This window comes from Lissotriton vulgaris, chromosome 1_1 (genome assembly GCF_964263255.1).
Source record: "Lissotriton vulgaris chromosome 1_1, aLisVul1.2, whole genome shotgun sequence".
In the NCBI taxonomy this organism is placed as follows: domain Eukaryota; kingdom Metazoa; phylum Chordata; class Amphibia; order Caudata; family Salamandridae; genus Lissotriton; species Lissotriton vulgaris.
Window position 1 is genome coordinate 1,044,321,333 of NC_141685.1, and position 19,232 is coordinate 1,044,340,564.

Consider the following 19,232-nt stretch of genomic DNA (forward strand, 5'->3'; position numbering starts at 1 on the left):
TATGCCTGGCACAGTAGGAACAAGGTAAAGTGCATGACAGCACCATTAACAAAGAAATAACCCAAAGTTACATCGACTTGTCATTGAATAACGCAGTGTGAAAAACTGAGTTAAAGGTTTGGTGTGGGGTGGACTCTTCTCAAGCAAGAACCACAATCCTTGTTGGATGAGCTACAAAACTCACTAAATTAACTTGTGATTAACGATTTGGTAGCTTGGCACAAAAGCAGTCAGGCTTATCTTAGAGGCACTGTGTTAAATGCGAGACGTGTGCTGTAGATACAAATGCTTTGAATACTCCTGCCATCTAGGGTTGGGTCCTGTTTGTTTCCGAAAAAGTCTTTCCTAGTCAAGAGGTAAGGTGATTCCTCCTTTCGGTGATAGTGCGCATGGTCATCGGCTCTATTGTTAGATTGTTGGTTTTTTTCCGCCATCGGGTTCAGACGTGTATTGCTGCACTCTGGCTCGACCATTCTTGGTTTCCCTTCGACAGACAAGACTCTCTACTCTCGACAGCATTGTTTTCGTATCGTTCCGCGTATCGTTTAGGAATCTACTGATCGATCGGAAAGCTTAGTGGGCGGCCTTCGAGCCTAACTGCTTTCGGTTCAGCTCTGTCGTTGGATCGGACGCCTTTCAGATTCTGTCTTCAGTGTCACACAAAGTATCTGCGGACTAATTTACATGAAGTATGTAACTTGTGCTTGTCTCCAGAGCATAAAGAAGACTACTGTGACACTTGCAGATCCTTTTGATCAAAGAAAACTCTCTGCGATCGTCTGGCTTGATTCATGGAGATGCAGCCTCAAAGCATCGAATACATGCCTGACATTTACGGTGAAGAATCCAGTCAGGAAGATGTTGATGCATCAGCGGCAGAGGAGAAAGAATCTTTCCGCACAAGACTCTGAATTGTAGCTCGAGATAGACCTCAATGCCAAAGAACTGCTGTAGGGACAAGGTGACATGAGTACAGAAGACCTCTTGCCCCACAAACTCGCCCATAAAAAGCATAAGGCTTAGGCACCACCTCTGCCTTCTGGCCAAGGTCGGCACAGAGATGACGTTTCCGATGCCCCACCTTCAGGCTCAGCTCTGAAACACAGTTAAGCCTTCCGGCTCTGTTCCAAGTCTCCAAAAACAAATCTTCCGTACTGCAAGGTCAGCCCACGTCGACACAAAAAGTTAGCACCAAAATCAAAAGATGCTACTTCGGAGCCCGATATGGACATTGTTCCACTGAAAAAAGATCCAAAGCAAAAGAAGCTGTATATTAACACTGAAACAGGCCATATTCCTATCAAACTGCCTCAGAAACACAAACTTCCTGATGAAGACACTCATTATAAGATTCCTTTAAAAAGGAAGTCTGTTGCTACCAGTACTTTTCATCCACCTCCCCCTTCACCTACAAATAACACCTCCGGATTCTATGCAGTCTCACCATTATGGTGATATTAATAATGGGGGTTTATGTTTACCAATTTATCTGTGGATAGATAACACAATTGATCCTCCTGCAGATGACCAAGTGATCCTCCTGCAGATAATGACCCAGATCTTTACCCTGCCAAACCATCTCCTCCAGATGACAATGTTTCTTACCAAGAACTCATTGCCAGGGCTGAAAAATATTATGGGGTGGCATTGCGCAAAGAATCCTTGGAGGATTTTTTATTTGTAACTTTAGGCTCCACACTTAGGTTGTCACAAAAGCTCCCTATGCTTAAAGGCATGATGAGACTTGACACTTTTTTTAAGATCCTGTGCATTCTAGCTCCTAGGGTTGACAAAGGATAAAGCCCCCCAACAGATCCAGTATTAATCCAAGCCCAGTTGCCATTGTAGTCACTTGTAGTATCTAATGCTCGTAAGCAACTAATTATTAAACATCAGGAAATGTTCCTACACCAGATAAAGAGTCAAAGTTAATTTACACTTCTGGCAAGCACGTAGCTGCTCAGGCTGCCAATCACTGACGCATTTCAAATATGCAGCGACCGTTAGCTAAGGGTGGGCGGCAAATTCTGTTCCACTCGCGGAACTTGCAAAATTTCGGCATTTTCGCGTTGAACGCAAGAATGTTGAAACTTCCGCAGCAGAACAGAATTCGGGGGCAAGAGGTAATTAAACCTCACCAGGAAGCACTTACAGATCATAAATAAACTAGCAGGAACTAGTAGAAGCTCAAATTCAGTAAAAAATTAACCCGCAACCAAAAAATCGTGAGCTTGGTTGAGGCTGGGCAGGTGTGCTTTCTCAACATATCTACAGTCGAAAATTAGCTGCAATCCTTGATGGAGGTCTTTGCATCCATGAGTTTCTCTAGCGCAGGGGTCTCCAACCGGTCGATCGCGAGCTACCGGTAGCTCGCCGACCCTTTGGGAGTAGCTCGCGCTGCTATCTAATTATCGAGATGTCATTTAGGCATTTTATTTTGTAACCCTTCATTCTCTTTGAAAGCTTTCAGCCCTTGCCCGCCCTCACACAAACCAGCTGCTCTGATTGGCTGAAGTCAGCTTAGCTGGGGTGGGGGCTGAAGAATGTGACGTTCTTCCTCTTAGTCTGCGCCACCTGTCTTTCCATGCTGGCACCGTGCTTCGCATTTACTTTCCGTTTGGGCCTCCCGGAGCAGCAATGAGGTAAGTGGGCCCCTGACTGAGCATTAACAGGATCGGTAAAATCAACTCACTGCATGTAAGGCCCTTTCATTTTAACGGTGGCTGCCACTGTGCTTTAGATCTGCCTTCGGTAATAAAGCGCAGTGGCAGGCAAAGTTAAAATGAAAACTCCTTTCATGAACTGGGCGGATTTCGCAGTGGCAGCCTGTGATAATATGCAATGTTCTTGGTTGCACTAATCCGCGTTCACTGACTTTAGCACACTTTCATTTCACTTGTGTAGTAGTCAGTGAAAGCGGTTCAGTGCATGCAAGTAACAATGATTTTAACATCGGCTGCCACTGTGCTTTACATTTAAGGAATAAAGCGCGTGGCAACCGACGTTAACATCAAAGTTCCTTGCAGGCCCTGACGGTTACCACAGTGCCAGATAATGTTAAATCCTTAGTGTTTGCCTGCACTGAACAGCTTTCATAGTCCTATAAAGGCAAACATATAGCGCTGTGTAGTAATATTTAAAGCCTTTCACTGATTACTACTAGACCGTGCTATATATTTGCCTTTACATGACTGTGAAAGCTGTTCTGACACTGCGAGGACCTTTGATTTTAACATCAGCTGCCACGTGCTTTACATCTGCCATAACAGTAGTAAACCATATTGACAGCCGACATTCAAATTAAACGTCCTTGCACAGGGTTAGAGCAGGTGGAGATTAAGGTGTCTACTATCTTTGTAGGCGTGTTGGCCTTTCTATTAATTATATCTTGTTAAAAAAAGACTTCGGGCAAGATGTTTATCCAGCAGTAGAGTTGAGCCGGTATTTGCATTGACTCTCGTTTGATTTCTAGATGAGTCTGAATGGCTCATACTTTTACCTGAAATGCATTTCCCAATAATTTGAAGGTCTGTATGGAGAAAGTATTGCCACCACATTTTGTTATATGCTGGAATTATTATACCCTGTGCTAGCCTGCAACATAAGTTTCTAGGTTGAAAGTATTTGAGAAGTTTTGCCTGCAATGATTTTTTAGGACAGTTACTGTTTATCTTACTACGTGAGTGATGCATAATAGCTTGGATGAAAACTTCTTGTGACTGGTAACCAGTGGGAGCCTTCAGCAGAGGACAGTTGTGGGTTTTTATCTTTGTACTGTGCTGCTACCACCAGGGCCTGTTTTAGGGCGGTGCAGCAATATTATGGAAAAGCACCTTCTGCTGCATTCCTGGCATCCGGCAAATTTCAGCCAACAATAAAAATAGCAAATTAACAGGGTGATAAATGTACTTCCTGGAAAGAGAGAGAGAAAGATCGGAGGTTTGTGTAATAATCTGTATGTGTAAGGAAGTTTTTACCCATCGTAAGGTAGCACATAGGGTTAATATGCCTGCTGTAAAGAAGTTGCAGATCACAAAGTGCATATAAAACGTAATGTAAATTGCTCAGTGGGTTACTACTTTTGTCAGAGAGACCATATTGTTACTAGCTCTTTATGAGTTAAAATCCTAATGTAGAACAGCGAGCAAGTAACTGTTATCAAAGAGCTGCATGAAAACTGCAAGGCATAGGATTGGCTGGACCGTTATGATTTCACCCAGTTTTTCATTATCCTCATGTTCAATAGGTTCATTTAGGTAGAAATCAATTCTTATTATTAAAGAGAATCCCCCCAACCATGGTGTTAGGTTTTTAATTCTATGTGTCTGCCTCTCCTGTCCAAGCACTCTTAAACTATCCTGCCTACCGGTATGGACGACCTATGACTCCTATACTTTCTTGTCCTCTGCCTTATGTAACATTTCACTCATTGATTGTCTCTGTGTGATGTATTGGTAGGAGTGGTGCTATAAAACTAATTAAATGCATCAGAGAAAGAGTGGTTAAGTATTTTGTTCAAACCACAGTATGGGTTCTGAAGAAATTAGGCTTAAAGTGAATGAAACTGGGCGTGGGGGGTTCCTCGTAAAAATACGCGAGTTGCTTGGGATTTAGTAGCTCACGACGATTTTCACTGACCAGAAGTAGCTCTCACTACACAAAAGGTTGGAGACCCCTGCTCTAGCGCAATTCCTGTCTAGTTCCTGTGACCAGGAGGCTGCTTTCTCTTTATCTGCTCTGATCGGCCTCTGACCTTTATAAACAAGAGTCATGTGAACTCTCATTGAAACCCCGTCCGTTTGGAAACGCTCCACACGCACTACCGGTATGCAACGTCTTCCCGGCATTTTCCCACTATGATGGACAGCTCAATCAAGGGACCTCTGCGCCATTCGGCGCAGTGACTAAGTTACAGACACATGGTCACTGGAGAAAACTCGACTGTGCCTTTACACAGCTGCAGTGTAGGAAAGTATTTAAAGGAAAATTTGCCGGCAAGGGATTTGTTTGGTGCTTTGAATTTCACAGTGTCATGAAATCAATATTACTTAAATCAATGAGCTGAATAAAGCAGCAACTGTGCAATGTTTTGTAAATATTGAGAGAGATCAATAGAAACTACCACACTAGCTCTATGATCTGTGTAAGGACTTAAACTAATTGGTGATCACTTCTGTAATTATATACAACACAAGGTGTGTTAAATGAAAGAACAAAAGTAAGGCAACACGGAAAGGTTTGTTCTTGAAAAAGGTTTGAGTTTATATTTGTATAGAAATGAATTATCAACAAATGAAGGGTACACAATTAGTAGCGATTGCATATATATCTTAAGTAAATGGAACTGAAAAAACAATCAATTAATACAAAAGAAAACAATCCAGTCTAAAGCAACATAGATAAAAATGACTTCTTTTGAAAGATCATAAATAGAAAGTCAACAACAAACAGAGGACTTGGATTGATGTGTCGACGTTTCGGTCTCAGTGGTGTGATCCAGAGACCATCATCAGGACAAGAAGATAAGGCAATGAAGATGACCCTTATAATGTATTGTATTAAAGACCCAATTATTGATGAACTCAGGTGAAAAATCAAGGTTCATAACCTTAAGGGAAATGCGATTTATACCCCTTGGTTGTATCCATAAATCCAGGTTAGGCCAAAATTGAATCCTTAATGGTAAGGTGAGAACGTGACATCAATGTCAGGAACCACGAAAGTTCACCAAAGGTAGCAAACGTCTCCTCTGTTGTGAGTCAGGGGTGACCCCTAGCAGTGTAGGAAAAGCACTATAGATTTACTCGATGAGGTAGCACTTACTGATTAGCCAGTAGAAAGTACTCAAGTTGCGTAGAGGTATTGCACAAAACGGTGGCATCTTCTTTGATAAATATGTAGGGCAGGATTCATTCTGGCACAATGCTCATCTGCCCCTGACTGCCTGAGAGTGACCCTGCATAGATTACAACTTGGGCAGCAAAATCTCTGCGAGCACGCTAAATTCCGCGTGTTCGTGGATATTTTGTACCGTTTCGCTGAATTTTGCGTAAGGCAACTCCGCAAATTCTGCCTAACCCTACTGTTAACCAGGTATGACAGAGCACACTGGGATGAAATTGAGCAATTGCGCCAGTATCTCCCAGATGAGCACAAACCAAAAGCTCAAGATTTGGTTAATGAAGGAACATTCATTTCCAGTTCCTCCAGAAGGTGTGCTCCAGAGTCTGCTGATGCTTCTGCTAGAGAAATCAACACTAGCACTTTGCTTAGGAGACATACATGGTTGAAAATCTCAGGGCTTAAACCCAATGTTCAACAATTATTTTAAAGGCACCATTTGATAAACATCTTTTTGGACCTGAAGTAGATCAGGCACTAGGAAAATGAAGGACACTGAAGTGGCCAAATCCATGGGAGCACTACAGTCTCCTTTTAACAGGGGTTCCTTTCACCGAGCAGGGTCAAAAACCACATGCTCAGAACAAAATTCCTCCAATTACAAGAGTCATAACCAGTCCTCTCCCTTGAGGCTTTCTTCGAGGAGGTTATAGAGGGAACCACTCAAATGGTAGAGGTAAGAGAAACGCTCCTCGTAACTTCCCTTCCCCTAACAAGCAGTGACCAATTCAAAGTACTCCCATTTGGACTGACCACAGCGCCCAGAGTATTTACAAAATGCCTGCAGTAGTTGCAGTTCATCTCAGGACACAACATATTCACGTTGTCCCCTACCTAGACGACTGACTTATCAAAGCCAGTATTCACAAACTGTTTGCGACTCAATCAGCTCACAGTAGACTTACTTCATCAACTACGTTTTACGTTCAATGCAAAAGTCGCACCTGCACCCTTTGCAGACACAAACTTACCTAGGAGCCACTCTAAACACAGCCGAAGCTCTAGCCTCTCCCAATATAGCCAGCATCAAAACATTCAGTCTACCAAACTACAATTTCAATCCAACCATACATTACTGGCTAGAGCATTCATGCAACTGCTGGGAAGGATGGCATCTTGCATAGCCATTGTACTTCATGTAAGACTTCACATGCGTCCCCTACAAGAGTGCTTAGCACGCCAGTGGAATCAGTCGCAGGGTCATTAACCGATCTTGTGTTGGTAGACAGCTGCAACCTTCGTGCTCTGCATTAGCGAAACCCACTAAATTTATCAAAAGGACGGCCTTTCATTTGCTTTATTCCACAGATCGTGCTCACAGCAGACGCATCTCTTAACAGGTTGGTATGCCCATCTCCAGCGTTACACAATACAAGGCCTCTCGAGCCACAACCACAAAAGCCTACACATCAACTCTCTAGAGCTTTTAGCCATTTTTCTAGCTCTCACAGCTTTTCAAACTCACCTAATAGGCAAAGCTGTACTAGTCCTGACGGACAACATGACAGCAGTGTATTATGTACAAAAACAGTGAGGGATGCAGTCTCTCCAACTGTCGCATCTGAAAGAGACACGTTACTGATCGATTCCTTACCTTCGAATATCCCCAGGCGTCAGACTGCATCCGTAAATTTTTGCGTAGCAATACCCCTGCTCGTCGGTAGGCGTCGTCCGCGGCTCCGCGTCTGTAGTCGGCGTTGTTAGCGCAGGAATGACGTCGTCTGAGTACTTAGACGCCGCCCATGCGCGCTGACGTCAGTTCTTCTTTTTTTCCGCGCCAGCTAGCGCAGATCCGGAGAAGCTCTACCCCTAGTCATTTTTTGACTAAACTTTTTGATCTTATTGATCATTCCTTTCCTCGAGTCTTCGACTCTTATCCGTGCCGGTAGGGATGCCCGGGTTCAAACCCTGCTCGAAGTGCGACCGACTATTGTCTGTTACGGACCCTCATCGCCTGTGCCTGTAGTGTTTGGGCCTCGACCACAACGACCGCACCTGCTCAGACTGCCGGGCCCTGACGTCTAAAGCTAGGCGGGAGCGGTCCCGCAAGCGACTCTAGCTCCGGCAGTCGGTCCGTGCCGTTCCAGGTCCAGGTCCAGGTCCCGGTCCCACGGGAGGTCGAGGGACCGGTCGCGGGGTCTGAGTCATCGCAGCTCCGGGAGTGGACATCGGTCGTCAGGATCCAAGTCCTCGGGTAAGAGGCATGAGAGGTCGGAGAGACGTCATCGTTCCTCCGACCCACCCCGACGCTCGCACGATGCGGCCGGGGGTTCAGGTGACACCACCCACGCGGCTCCGAGGAAGTTGCAAGCGTCGCCGCCTGCCCCACACCTTCGGGTCCCTGGGCACGTCATCTCCACGCCGGAGATCGAGCGGTACCTCATGGCCATGAGGTCCCTCCCTCCTCAGTCGGGTTCCGTGGCGCCTCCGGGCCCAACGGTCCCGGCTGGAGGCCCTAGTGGGTTGGGTGCTTCGGCCCCGAAGCTACCGGCGACTTCGGTCCCGGCGCCGCAGGACCTCACCGGATCCGCTTCCGGGTCGTCGCCTCACCGGCACCGGCCCCGCGGGTGTCGCCCCCGGCGCCCACTGTGGAAGCAGTCCCCAATGTTCCCTTGGGTCCGACGTTCCGGCGCCGCTTCCGACGGCCTTTGGAGATTTTTATTTCCATGAGGAGGCCCAGTCTGTTAATCCTGTTTTACAGGATACTTGTGACGAGGGAGACTGGGAGGGGTCTGAGGACCCTCTGGCACTGGAGTGCCAGTCTCAACAGGACTGGACATATGAGCTTGGGGAGGCCAGTGGTATTGACACTTCGCCAGACACTGGATTTATCTCCCATCCCACCTTGGCTTCGGAGGAGGGGTCTACTTACAGTGTAGTGTTGACGAGGGCTGCCAAGGCCTTAAACCTTAAGCTCCCCGTCTCGGCCGTGAGGACTAACCTCCTCACTGAGGTCCTCAAACCGCAGACAAGCTCCAGTGAGCCTCTCCTGCCGTTCAATGAGGCCTTGTGTGACGTTCTTGTGGGCACTTGGTCCAAGCCCGCCACAGGTCCGCCTGTGGATAGGAATGTGGCCAGATGCTACCGCCCGGCCCGAGCGACCCTTGCTTTTTGTTCACCCATCCCACCCCCGAGAGCCTGGTTATCCAGGCCTCCACTTCCCAGACCGCATTCCCCACGGCTCTGCCCGATCGGGAATCCAAGAGATATGAACAGTTCGGGAAGAAAGTGTTCTCGTCCCTAAGCTTAGGGCTGCGGTCTGTCAATACCGCCTGTCTCTTAAGCCGCTACTCCCACACCCTGTGGGACGCGGTCGCGGACGTGCTGCCACAATGTCCGGAGGAGGTCCGGGCTAAACTCGCCCAAACCCTTGTGGAGGGCCGAGATGCAGCGATATATTCCATCCGGTGTGGGCTGGATACCACAGACTCACTGGGCAGGGCGATGGCAACGACCGTGGCGGTTCGACCCCGCGCCTGGTTGAGGTCCGCCAACTTTTCGGCCGATGTCCAGGCCACACTTCTGGACATGCCGTTCGATGGCCGTCGCCTCTTTGGTGACAAGGCAGACCATGCGTTTGAGCGTTTGAAAGACTCCAGGGCTACGGCCAAGGCCTTGGGCCTCTCTGCCACACGCCAGCAATTGGGTGCCTTTCGCTCCTTTCGTGGCCAAGGAAGGGGCGCCCCCACACGTGCTGCCAGCCACGCACTGCAGAATGTTCAACAGCGCGGTGGCGGTCGTGGAAACCGCTGTGGCGGCGGTCGGGGACAACGGCGAGGCCAGTCCACACCTCCCTCTGCAGCACCTGCCTCAAAACCTTCTGAGTTTTCAGGCCCATGTGACGCCAGTGGAAGGCAGGGTTCGCCATCACCTCTCCCACTGGCGCACTGTCACGTCAAACAGGTGGGTGCTGCAGATCGTCCGAAGGGGCTACTCCCTCCCCTTCGAGACGACCCCTCCAGCCATGCCACCGCAATTCCACCGCGTGTCGGGGGATCACTTGCAACTTCTGCAAGAGGAAGTCGCGGCTCTCTTGGCCAAGGGGGCCATCGAGCGCATTCCTAGGCCAGAAGTAGGGTGTGGTTGTTACTCCCACTACTTTCTGGTACCCAAGAAGGGCAAAGGGGGCCTACACCCTATCTTGAGCCTACGGAACGTCAACGGCTTCCTCTGGAAGGAGAAGTTCAAGATGCTGACTTTGGCTCAGGTCTTAGCTGCCCTGGATCCTGGAGACTGGCTGGTAGCGTTGTACTTGCTGGACGCTTACTTTCACATCCCCGTCCTGCCGGCCCACCGGCATTACCTGTGGTTCACGGTAGGCCACGAGCACTTTCAGTTTACTGTGCTCCCCTTCGGCCTTACCAGCGCCCCACGGGTGTTCACGAAGGTGATGGTGGTGGTCGCAGCTCATCTGCGCAGGTTAGGGGTGTCAGTCTTCCCCTACCTCTACAACTGGTTGTTGAAGATGGGCTTACCCCAGACAGTCGCCAGCCACCTCAAGACTACGGCCGACCTCCTGCACTTGCTGGGGTTCTGGTTTACCCACCCGAACAGCGGGTTCGGGATATACAGGCTCTGATTCCAATCTTTCAGCCTTTTTCCCGAGTCTCGGTCAGGCTGTGGCTTCTGAGGCTGATGGCCTCCTGCATCCTTCTGGTGCATCACGCCCGGTGGCGGATGCGGGCTCTGCAGTGGGACCTGAAGTTTCAGTGGGCCCAGCATCAGGGCAACTTGTCCGATCATGTCTTGATCTCAGAGGGCACTGCGAGACCGCTGCTGTTGTGGCTCACGGACTGCGATGGGGTCAGTGGCAGATCCCTCTCTCTACCCCACCCGGAGCACGTGGTTGTGACGGACGCGCCCCTCCAGGGCTGGGGAGGCCACATGGGAGAGGCGGAGATCAGAGGCCTCTGGTCTCCGGCGGAGTCCCGGCTTCATATCAACCTTTTGGAGCTGCGGCCGATCCGACTAGCACTGAAGGCATTCTGGGGGAGTGTAGTGCAGGTGTTCACGGACAACACCACCGCCATGTGGTACTGCAACAAACCGGGCGGGGTGGGGTCGTGGACCCTATGCCAGGAGGCTCTGCGCCTCTGGCAGTGGCTGGAACATCAGGGCGTGACCCTGGTGGTTCAACACCTGGCAGGCTCTCTGAATGCCAGGGCGGACGAACTCAGCTGTCGGTGCATGATGGATCACGAATGGCGCCTAAGCTCTGACGTGGCGCAAGGCCTCTTTCAGCAATGGGGAGAGCCTTGGCTAGATCTATTCGCCACAGAAGAGAACGCACAATGTCATCAGTTCTGCCCAATGGAATTTCCAAGGCGGCACTCGCTCTGAGACGCTTTTTGTCACGAGTGGAGTTGCGGTCTATTGTACGCCTTTCCGCCTATACCACTTCTGCCCAGAGTGCTGAAGATCAGGCGCGACCGGGCCCAGGTTATTCTTGTGGCTCCAGACTGGGCACGAAGATACTGGTATCCCGAGCTACTCAGCAGGGCAGTCAATTCCCCCGATTTGTCTGCCTCTTTGGGAGGACCTTCTGTCGCAGCAGCAGGGGACGATTCTGCACCCGAACCTGTCCGGTCTCCACCTACAAGCTTGGAGATTGAGCGGCGGCAGTTGATGCCATTTGACTTGCCTCCCGAAGTCTGTGATATCATTCTGGCAGCCAGGCGTCCCTCCACAAAGTCGGTATACGCCTGCAGGTGGAACAGATTTGTGGCATGGTGCACAGCAAAGGCTGTGGACCCACTCTCTACACCCCTTTCTGAGGTTCTCTTTCTTCTTTTTTTTGCCCAGCAGGGCTCTGCTCTGGGCACTCTCAAGGGGTACCTTTCTGCCCTTTCCGCCTTCTTACGGCTACCTGATCAGCCTTCCTTATTCAAGTCCCCCATTGTAAATAGGTTTTTGAAGGGCATCACACACATATTCCCTCTTGTTCCCTTCTTGATGCCCCAGTGGGACTTGAATCTTGTACTTACTAACCTAATGTGTGCTCCCTTTGAGCCGCTCCATACTTGTCCTCTCCGTCTTCTTACTTTGAAGACTGCTTTCCTGGTGGCCATCACCTCTGCCAGGATAGTGAGTGAGCTCCAGGCCCTTTCTTCTACAACTCCTTTCCTCTCTGTCCATCCGGACAAGGTTGTGTTGCGGACGAGACCCTCTTTCCTGCCCAAGGTTGTCACGGCCTTCCACATCGGGCAGTCCATTACCTTGCCCACCTTCTTTCCGCCTCCCTCGAAAGAGGAAGAGAGGCTCCACCGTCCTGACTCGTGCAGATTCGGTTGCTCCCCTCTGTCCTCCTGGGTATCGTAGCGCTATCCCTACGCTGCTTTGCTCTGTGCTCTGTGCCTGCTTTCATCCTAAACTTTATCACTGCGCCGCATTGGGATTTAATTGTGATCTGACCTTAGCGCTGCTTTGTAATTGATTTGCACTGTGCTAAAATCGTAGCGCCGCTTTCTACTTTTCACGTGCTCTGCTCATAGCGCTGCTTTGTGCTGCCCATCATAGCGTCCTCCACTCAGCATTATTATTTGTAATTCCATTTTGCAGTAATAGCGCTCCACTGCTCGCCCCAACCTCCCCCTGCTTAAAGTTGTTATTGTTGCAGCCATTTGCTTAGTGTGACGTCCAAGCCCGTCCCTCCAATCACGCTCCCGCCTCCCAGCTGAGCCTGCCTCGCCCCTCCCACCATCCACTTATGACAGGAGCTTTTGCGCGCAGCGTCCACGCGCAGCGACCGCGCCCAATCCGTGCCGAAGGTGCGCCAAAGGTAAGCCCGTCTACGCCCGTCTACGCCCGTCCGCGCCTGGACCGCGCCCAGCGCCAGACCCCCTGGCCCCCGTCCCTCCCAGCCCCCCCCGCATTACCTACGATGCTGCCACCCTCCTAGCCCTTAACCCCGGTCGCGCCCCCAACTGCGTCCAAGCCGCCCCTGGACACACCCATGGACCTTTCTCCTGCTACTCCTGCAAATTCATCGGCACCGACAACATCTCCGCTACGACCACAACACAGATTCCCGACCCCAACCACCTACAGTGCATCCTTCTCAACACTCGATCGGTCCAGAGGCACGCCATAGACCTATGGAATCTACTAGACACCATCTCTCCAGACGTCGCCTTCCTAACGGAAACATGGATGAACGCTTCCTCCGCCCCAGACATCACCATTGCCATCCCTGAAGACTATAAGATCACACGCAAGGACCGCACCGACCACACAGGAGGAGGAATCGCTATCGTCCATAAGAAATCAATCCGCATCTCAACCAGCTCTGACGCCAACCTCGCTAACTCCGAACACCTTCACTTCCAGATCCACATCGACCCCAAGACCACACTCAGAGGCACCCTCCTCTACAGACCACCAGGACCCCGCGCAAAATTCAGTGAGGACATCACGGACTTCATCACCCCACACGCGCTCCCCTCCAAAGACTACATCCTTCTGGGAGACCTCAACTTTCACCTTGAAAAGATCAACGACCGCAACACCGCCACCCTCTTAGACAACCTCGCCAACCTCTGACTTAAACAACTAGTCACTTCCCCCACCCACATCGCAGGTCACACACTCGACCCCATCTTCACCTCCAGCAATCATGTCTCCTTCAGCCACACTACGGATCTCCTCTGGACTGACCACAGCTGCGTTCACTTCACCTACAACAAGCCAAAACCCATCAACCATCTCCAACCAACTCTGCAAAGAAGCTGGAACAAAATCACCACGGACCAGATCTCCGCATCGCTCCTTCTAAACACCCCAGCCCACTCTTCTAACGCACACGAAGCCGCCGCCAACCTCACCCTATGGTTATCCAACACCGCCGACACCTTGGCACCACTGAAAAAACGCCAAAGCAAACCTGGCAGCAAAAAGGCCTCATGGTTCAACGATCTTAAGAAGTCCAAGAAACTCTGCCGCTCCCTTGAAAAGGCCTGGAAAAAAGACCCAAACACCAGCACCAGGGACGCCTTCAAAAACGCCACCCGCACTCACCACCAACTAATCCGAAAGGCCAAGAAAACAGCATTCAAGGATCGACTTGACAACAACGCCCACAACAGCAAGGAACTTTTCAACATCGTCAAGGAATTTTCCAATCCCTCGGCCAACTCCAACGACATCACCCCCTCTCAAGCCCTCTGCGACTCCCTAGCCTCATTCTTCCACAACAAGATTGCAGACATCCACAACAGCTTCGACAACCAACCCGGAAACCAACCCACCCTACCATCTGCTGAACATTCTCCCCCCTTGAACACCCTCAACGACTGGAACCCAATCTCCACTGAGGACACAATCCGCCTGATGAATTCCATCCACTCAGGATCCCCCACAGACCCATGTCCTCACCACATCTTCAACAAAGCAGACTCCGTCATAGCACCGCACCTCCGAGACGTCATCAACTGCTCCTTGAACTCCGCCACCTTCCCGGAAGACTGGAAACACGCTGAACTCACCGCCCTCCTGAAAAAACCCACAGCGGACCCCACCGAACTCAAAAATTACCGCCCCATCTCGCTCCTTCCATTCCCGGCCAAAGTCATCGAGAAAGCTGTCAACAACCAGCTCGCCGCCTTCCTCGAAGCCAACAAATCCCTCGACTCCTCACAATCTGGCTTCCGAGCAAAACACAGCACTGAGACCGCCCTCATCGCAGCAACAGACGACATTCGAACTCTACTGGACAATCGAGACACAGTCGCCCTCATCCTCCTCGACCTCTCTGCAGCATTCGACACAGTCTGCCACAGCACCCTTTTACAACGCCTCAATAACATCGGAATCCAAGGAAAAGCACTTGAATGGATCACCTCGTTCCTCACCGGAAGAACCCAGAGAATCCGCCTCCCACCATTCAAGTCCGAGGCCACTGAAGTCATCTGTGGCGTACCACAAGGATCCTCACTCAGCCCCACCCTCTTCAACGTATACATGAGCCCCCTCGCGGCCATCGCCCGCCAACACAACCTCAACATCCTCTCTTACGCTGATGACACTCAACTAATCCTTTCTCTCACCAATGACCCCAGCACCGCCAAAACTAACCTACACGAAGGAATGAAAGAAGTTGCCGAATGGATGAAACAAAGCCGTCTGAAACTGAACTCAGACAAAACTGAAGTCCTCATCTTAGGTACATCCCCCTCTGCATGGGACGACTCCTGGTGGCCGGAAGCCCTCGGAAAAGCACCCATCCCGACAGACCACGCACGGAACCTAGGCGTCATCCTGGATTCTTCACTCTCAATGAACAGACAAGTCAGCGCCGTATCCTCTTCCTGCTTCAACATTCTTCGCATGCTCAGAAAAACATTTCGCTGGATCCCCACCGAAACAAGGAAAACAGTCACCCATGCTCTGGTCACAAGCCGACTGGACTACGGAAACACCCTCTACGCAGGCACTACCGCTAAACTCCAGAAAAAACTCCAACGAATCCAAAACGCCTCGGCCAGGATCATATTAGACATCCCACGCAATGAACACATCTCTGGTCACCTTAAAGACCTCCACTGGCTGCCCGTCAATAAGAGGATCACTTTCCGACTGCTAACCCACGCACACAAATCACTCTACGACATCGGACCAGAATGCCTCAACTCACGACTGTCCTTCTACACCCCCTCCCGCCAACTACGTTCTTCCAGCCAAGCCCTCGCCACTGTACCTCGCATCAACAAGACCACCATGGGAGGCAGATCCTTCTCATACCTGGCTGCTAAAACATGGAACTCACTCCCCGCTTACCTTCGCCTTACCCAGAACCACCTAGCATTCAGAAAGCAACTTAAAACGTGGATATTTGACAAGTAATCCTCCTCCCCTTTCTAAGCGCCTTGAAACCCTCTGGGTATGTAGTGCGCTATATAAATTCTCTGACTTGACTTGACTCCACCGTCTCGACCCAAAATGTGCGCGCTCTTAGTATCTAGATCGTACACGCCAGTTCCGGGTGGGTGACCAACTCTTTGTTGGTTACGTGGGCGCTAAGAAGGGAAAGGCGGTGCACAAAAGGAACATCTTGCGGTGGATCATCTTGTGTATCCAGGCATGTTACTCTATGGCCAAAAAGGAGCACCCTGCTGGATTGTGGGCTCATTCTACTCGGGCCACGGCGACTACAACTGCCCTGGGCCGAGGAGTGGCCTTGCAGGACATTTGCCAGGCAGCTACGTGGGCCTCGCTGCACATGTTTGCAAGACACTACTGCCTGGACAGCCAAGTCCGGAGGGATGGCTTCTTTGGCCGTTCCGTCCTCCAGGACTTTCAGGTGTGATTATTGGTTTGCAGTCCCACCACCGGGGTTGGTATTGCTGGGGTATCTATTCTAAGGTAAGGAATCTATCACTAACATGTCTCTTTCAGATGCACAAGTTACTACTTGTGTAACGATATATCGGTAAGAGACATTAGTTAGTGATAGATTCCTTACCGACCCACCCATCCTACCTGTTCTGCGAACCGATATCTAGGGTTAAGGTCATCCCCTTTCAGGGCCCTAGTTTCATGGTACCAGTGTTGGTTCTATCATGGCTCTGCGTACCTAGCGTGGAAAAGCTGTGTATCAGAACTGACGTCAGCGCGCATGGGCGGCGGCTAAGTACTCCGGCGTCATTCCGGTGCTAACGCCGCCAACGACTGACGCGGAGCCGCGGACGACGCCTACCGACGCGCAGGGGTATTGCTACACGAAAATTTCCGGATCCAGTCTGACGCCTGGGGATATTCTAAGGTAAGGAATCTATCACTAACTAATGTCTCTTACAGATATATCGTTACACAAGTAGTAACTTGTGCGACTTGCTCAAGCCATTTGGACTTGGGCTGTGCATCACAAGATTTATCTTCTGGCAGGACACCTCCCAGGAGTAAACAACCAGATTGCTGACCACCTCAGCATAAAGAGATAGCAAATTTACAAATGGCACTTAATCCCCAAGTTATCCTTCAGAATTTCCAACAATGGGGGTTCCCACAAATAGACTTGTTCTGCACAGCTGACAACGCAGATTCCCACACTCTCTCTCAAAGGGCAATTCCCCATGGATTAACTGGTCAGGGATATTTGCCTACACTTTTCTGCCTCTCCCGCTCATTCCGTATGTGGTTCGATGGCTGAGACAAACATCCCTCACTCTGATTCTAGTAGATCCCACATGGGCTAGTCTGCCTGGTACACCACCCTATTTCAGCATTCTTTGGTTCACGTCTAAAGCTGCACCTCAACTCCAGCCTCCTCACAGAACCATGGAGACATCCAAATTCCAAGGCACTGGATGTAGCCGTCTGGCTCCTGAAATCCTAGTTTGGTTATTTAAATCTATCACACGACTGTATGAATATTCTAAAAGAAGCAAGAAAGACCACCACCAGAGCTTGCTATGCAGCAGTGGAAAAGATGTATCTAATGCAATAACAACAATAAAATAAGCCCACTAGATGCTTCTATACATTTGCTGCCTGTTACATTTACAGCAAACTGGACTAGCACATACATCTATAAGTTTGCACCTTGCAGCAGTTACTGCGTATCTGCAGAACAGGCAACATTTATCACTATTCAGAGTTCCAATAATGAAAGCTTTCATAAAAGGCTTAAAAAGGGTAATACCTCAAAAATATTCCTCCTGCTCCAGTATGGAATCATAATATTGTTGTTACAAGCCTCATCCACTTTTTGAGCCATTGCACAAATGCCTGTTACAGTTTCTCATAGAAAGTTGCTTTCCTTATTGCAATCGCCTCATTGAGGAGAGTTGGTGAGCTACAGGAATTCACTTTGGAATAACCCTTCTTTCATCTACACAAAGACAGGGTAGTTCTCTGTACCAACCCTAAATTGTTTTCCAAAGTAGTTGCTGCTTTTCATATAAACCAATTGGTCACGTTCCCTGTTTTTGTTCCTCAACCTGATTCTGTAGCCGAACGCGTTCTTCACACGCTCAATGTTAAAAGAGCCTTATTGTACTACATAGATAGGACAATTAACTTTAGCTAAACAAAACTTGCATTTGCTCCACATCACAAAGACAATCCCATCTCTAGATCTGCTATTGCAAGTTGGATTGTAAAATTCATTCATACTTGCTATGCTAAAGCTAAAAGCACTGTAACCATACCCCCTAAAGGGTATTCCACTCGCAAGGTTGGGGCTTTTGTGGCCTTTTTAGGTAACATTCATCTTGACGTATGAAAGGCAGCAACATGGTCTACACTACACACATTTACCAAACGCTGTTGTGTTGAAGTGTTAGTGTGTCGACAAGCTAATGTAGGCTAAGCAGTACTTAAAACAATATTTCAGACACCTGCAACGTCTACAGGTTAGCCACCGCTTTGGGAGTATACTGCTTTGTAGTTTATGCAAAGCATGTGACCCTACAGAACACATGCCTTGAATGGATAATGTTACTACCCAGTAAGCATCTGTTCTTGTAATGTAAAGCTGTAGATTCACATGCGCCCACCCGCCTCCCTGGGTACCTGTAGTTGCACTTCTTAATTAGATACTTCTTTCAACAACAAGATCCCTTTGGGCTCCTTTTGTTAAAAACATACAGGTACTCTCAGTTGTCATACATACACCGTTCCAATCATCAGCATTCATACAAAACCAAAAAGATAATATAAGATTTTTATTTTGATGTATTCAGTTCTTAGGTTACATAATCTATAAGTAAAAACAAATTCATAAAAAACCTACACATCATCAATGTACATCAAATGATCATAAGTTCACATTATTTTAAAGCCCCACAATCTAAAAGACTGACCATTACTGGAGACATAAAACCCAATCTCAGCAGATTATCACAGCCTTACAACTGTGTTAAACCATGGTCAGCACACTTTCATTTTATCCTCTTTCTTAGTGACCCCTGGAGATGCTTGGGTGCTCAGTGAACACATAGCGACGCGTATCTGTGGCACCATATGATTCATCACCTTCTTCAGGCTTAACATTACAAATCAGTTTCTCCCCATACAATTCGTTGTGAGAAATGGGAGAATGGTTTCTTCCTCTGATGTGATTACTTGTCACCTCCAGACCCCACTAACCAAACAATAGTGATGTAGGATGTATGTCCTCCCTTAATTTTCCTTCCTTGAGTTGTTGTGTTGAGTTGGGGCAAAATATACACGAGGTTGAGTAAACCTTAGCTCGTTCCCATCCAAAGGCTTCTGCCACGCACCGCCACTGGAGCTACGGCGAGTATTTTCCTGTTGGGTAAAATCTCCTTTTGATGTGTTGCAATTCCTGCGCATGCAGGGAAACCAGTTGCCGAGACAAAAAGTCTCCTGGCCTG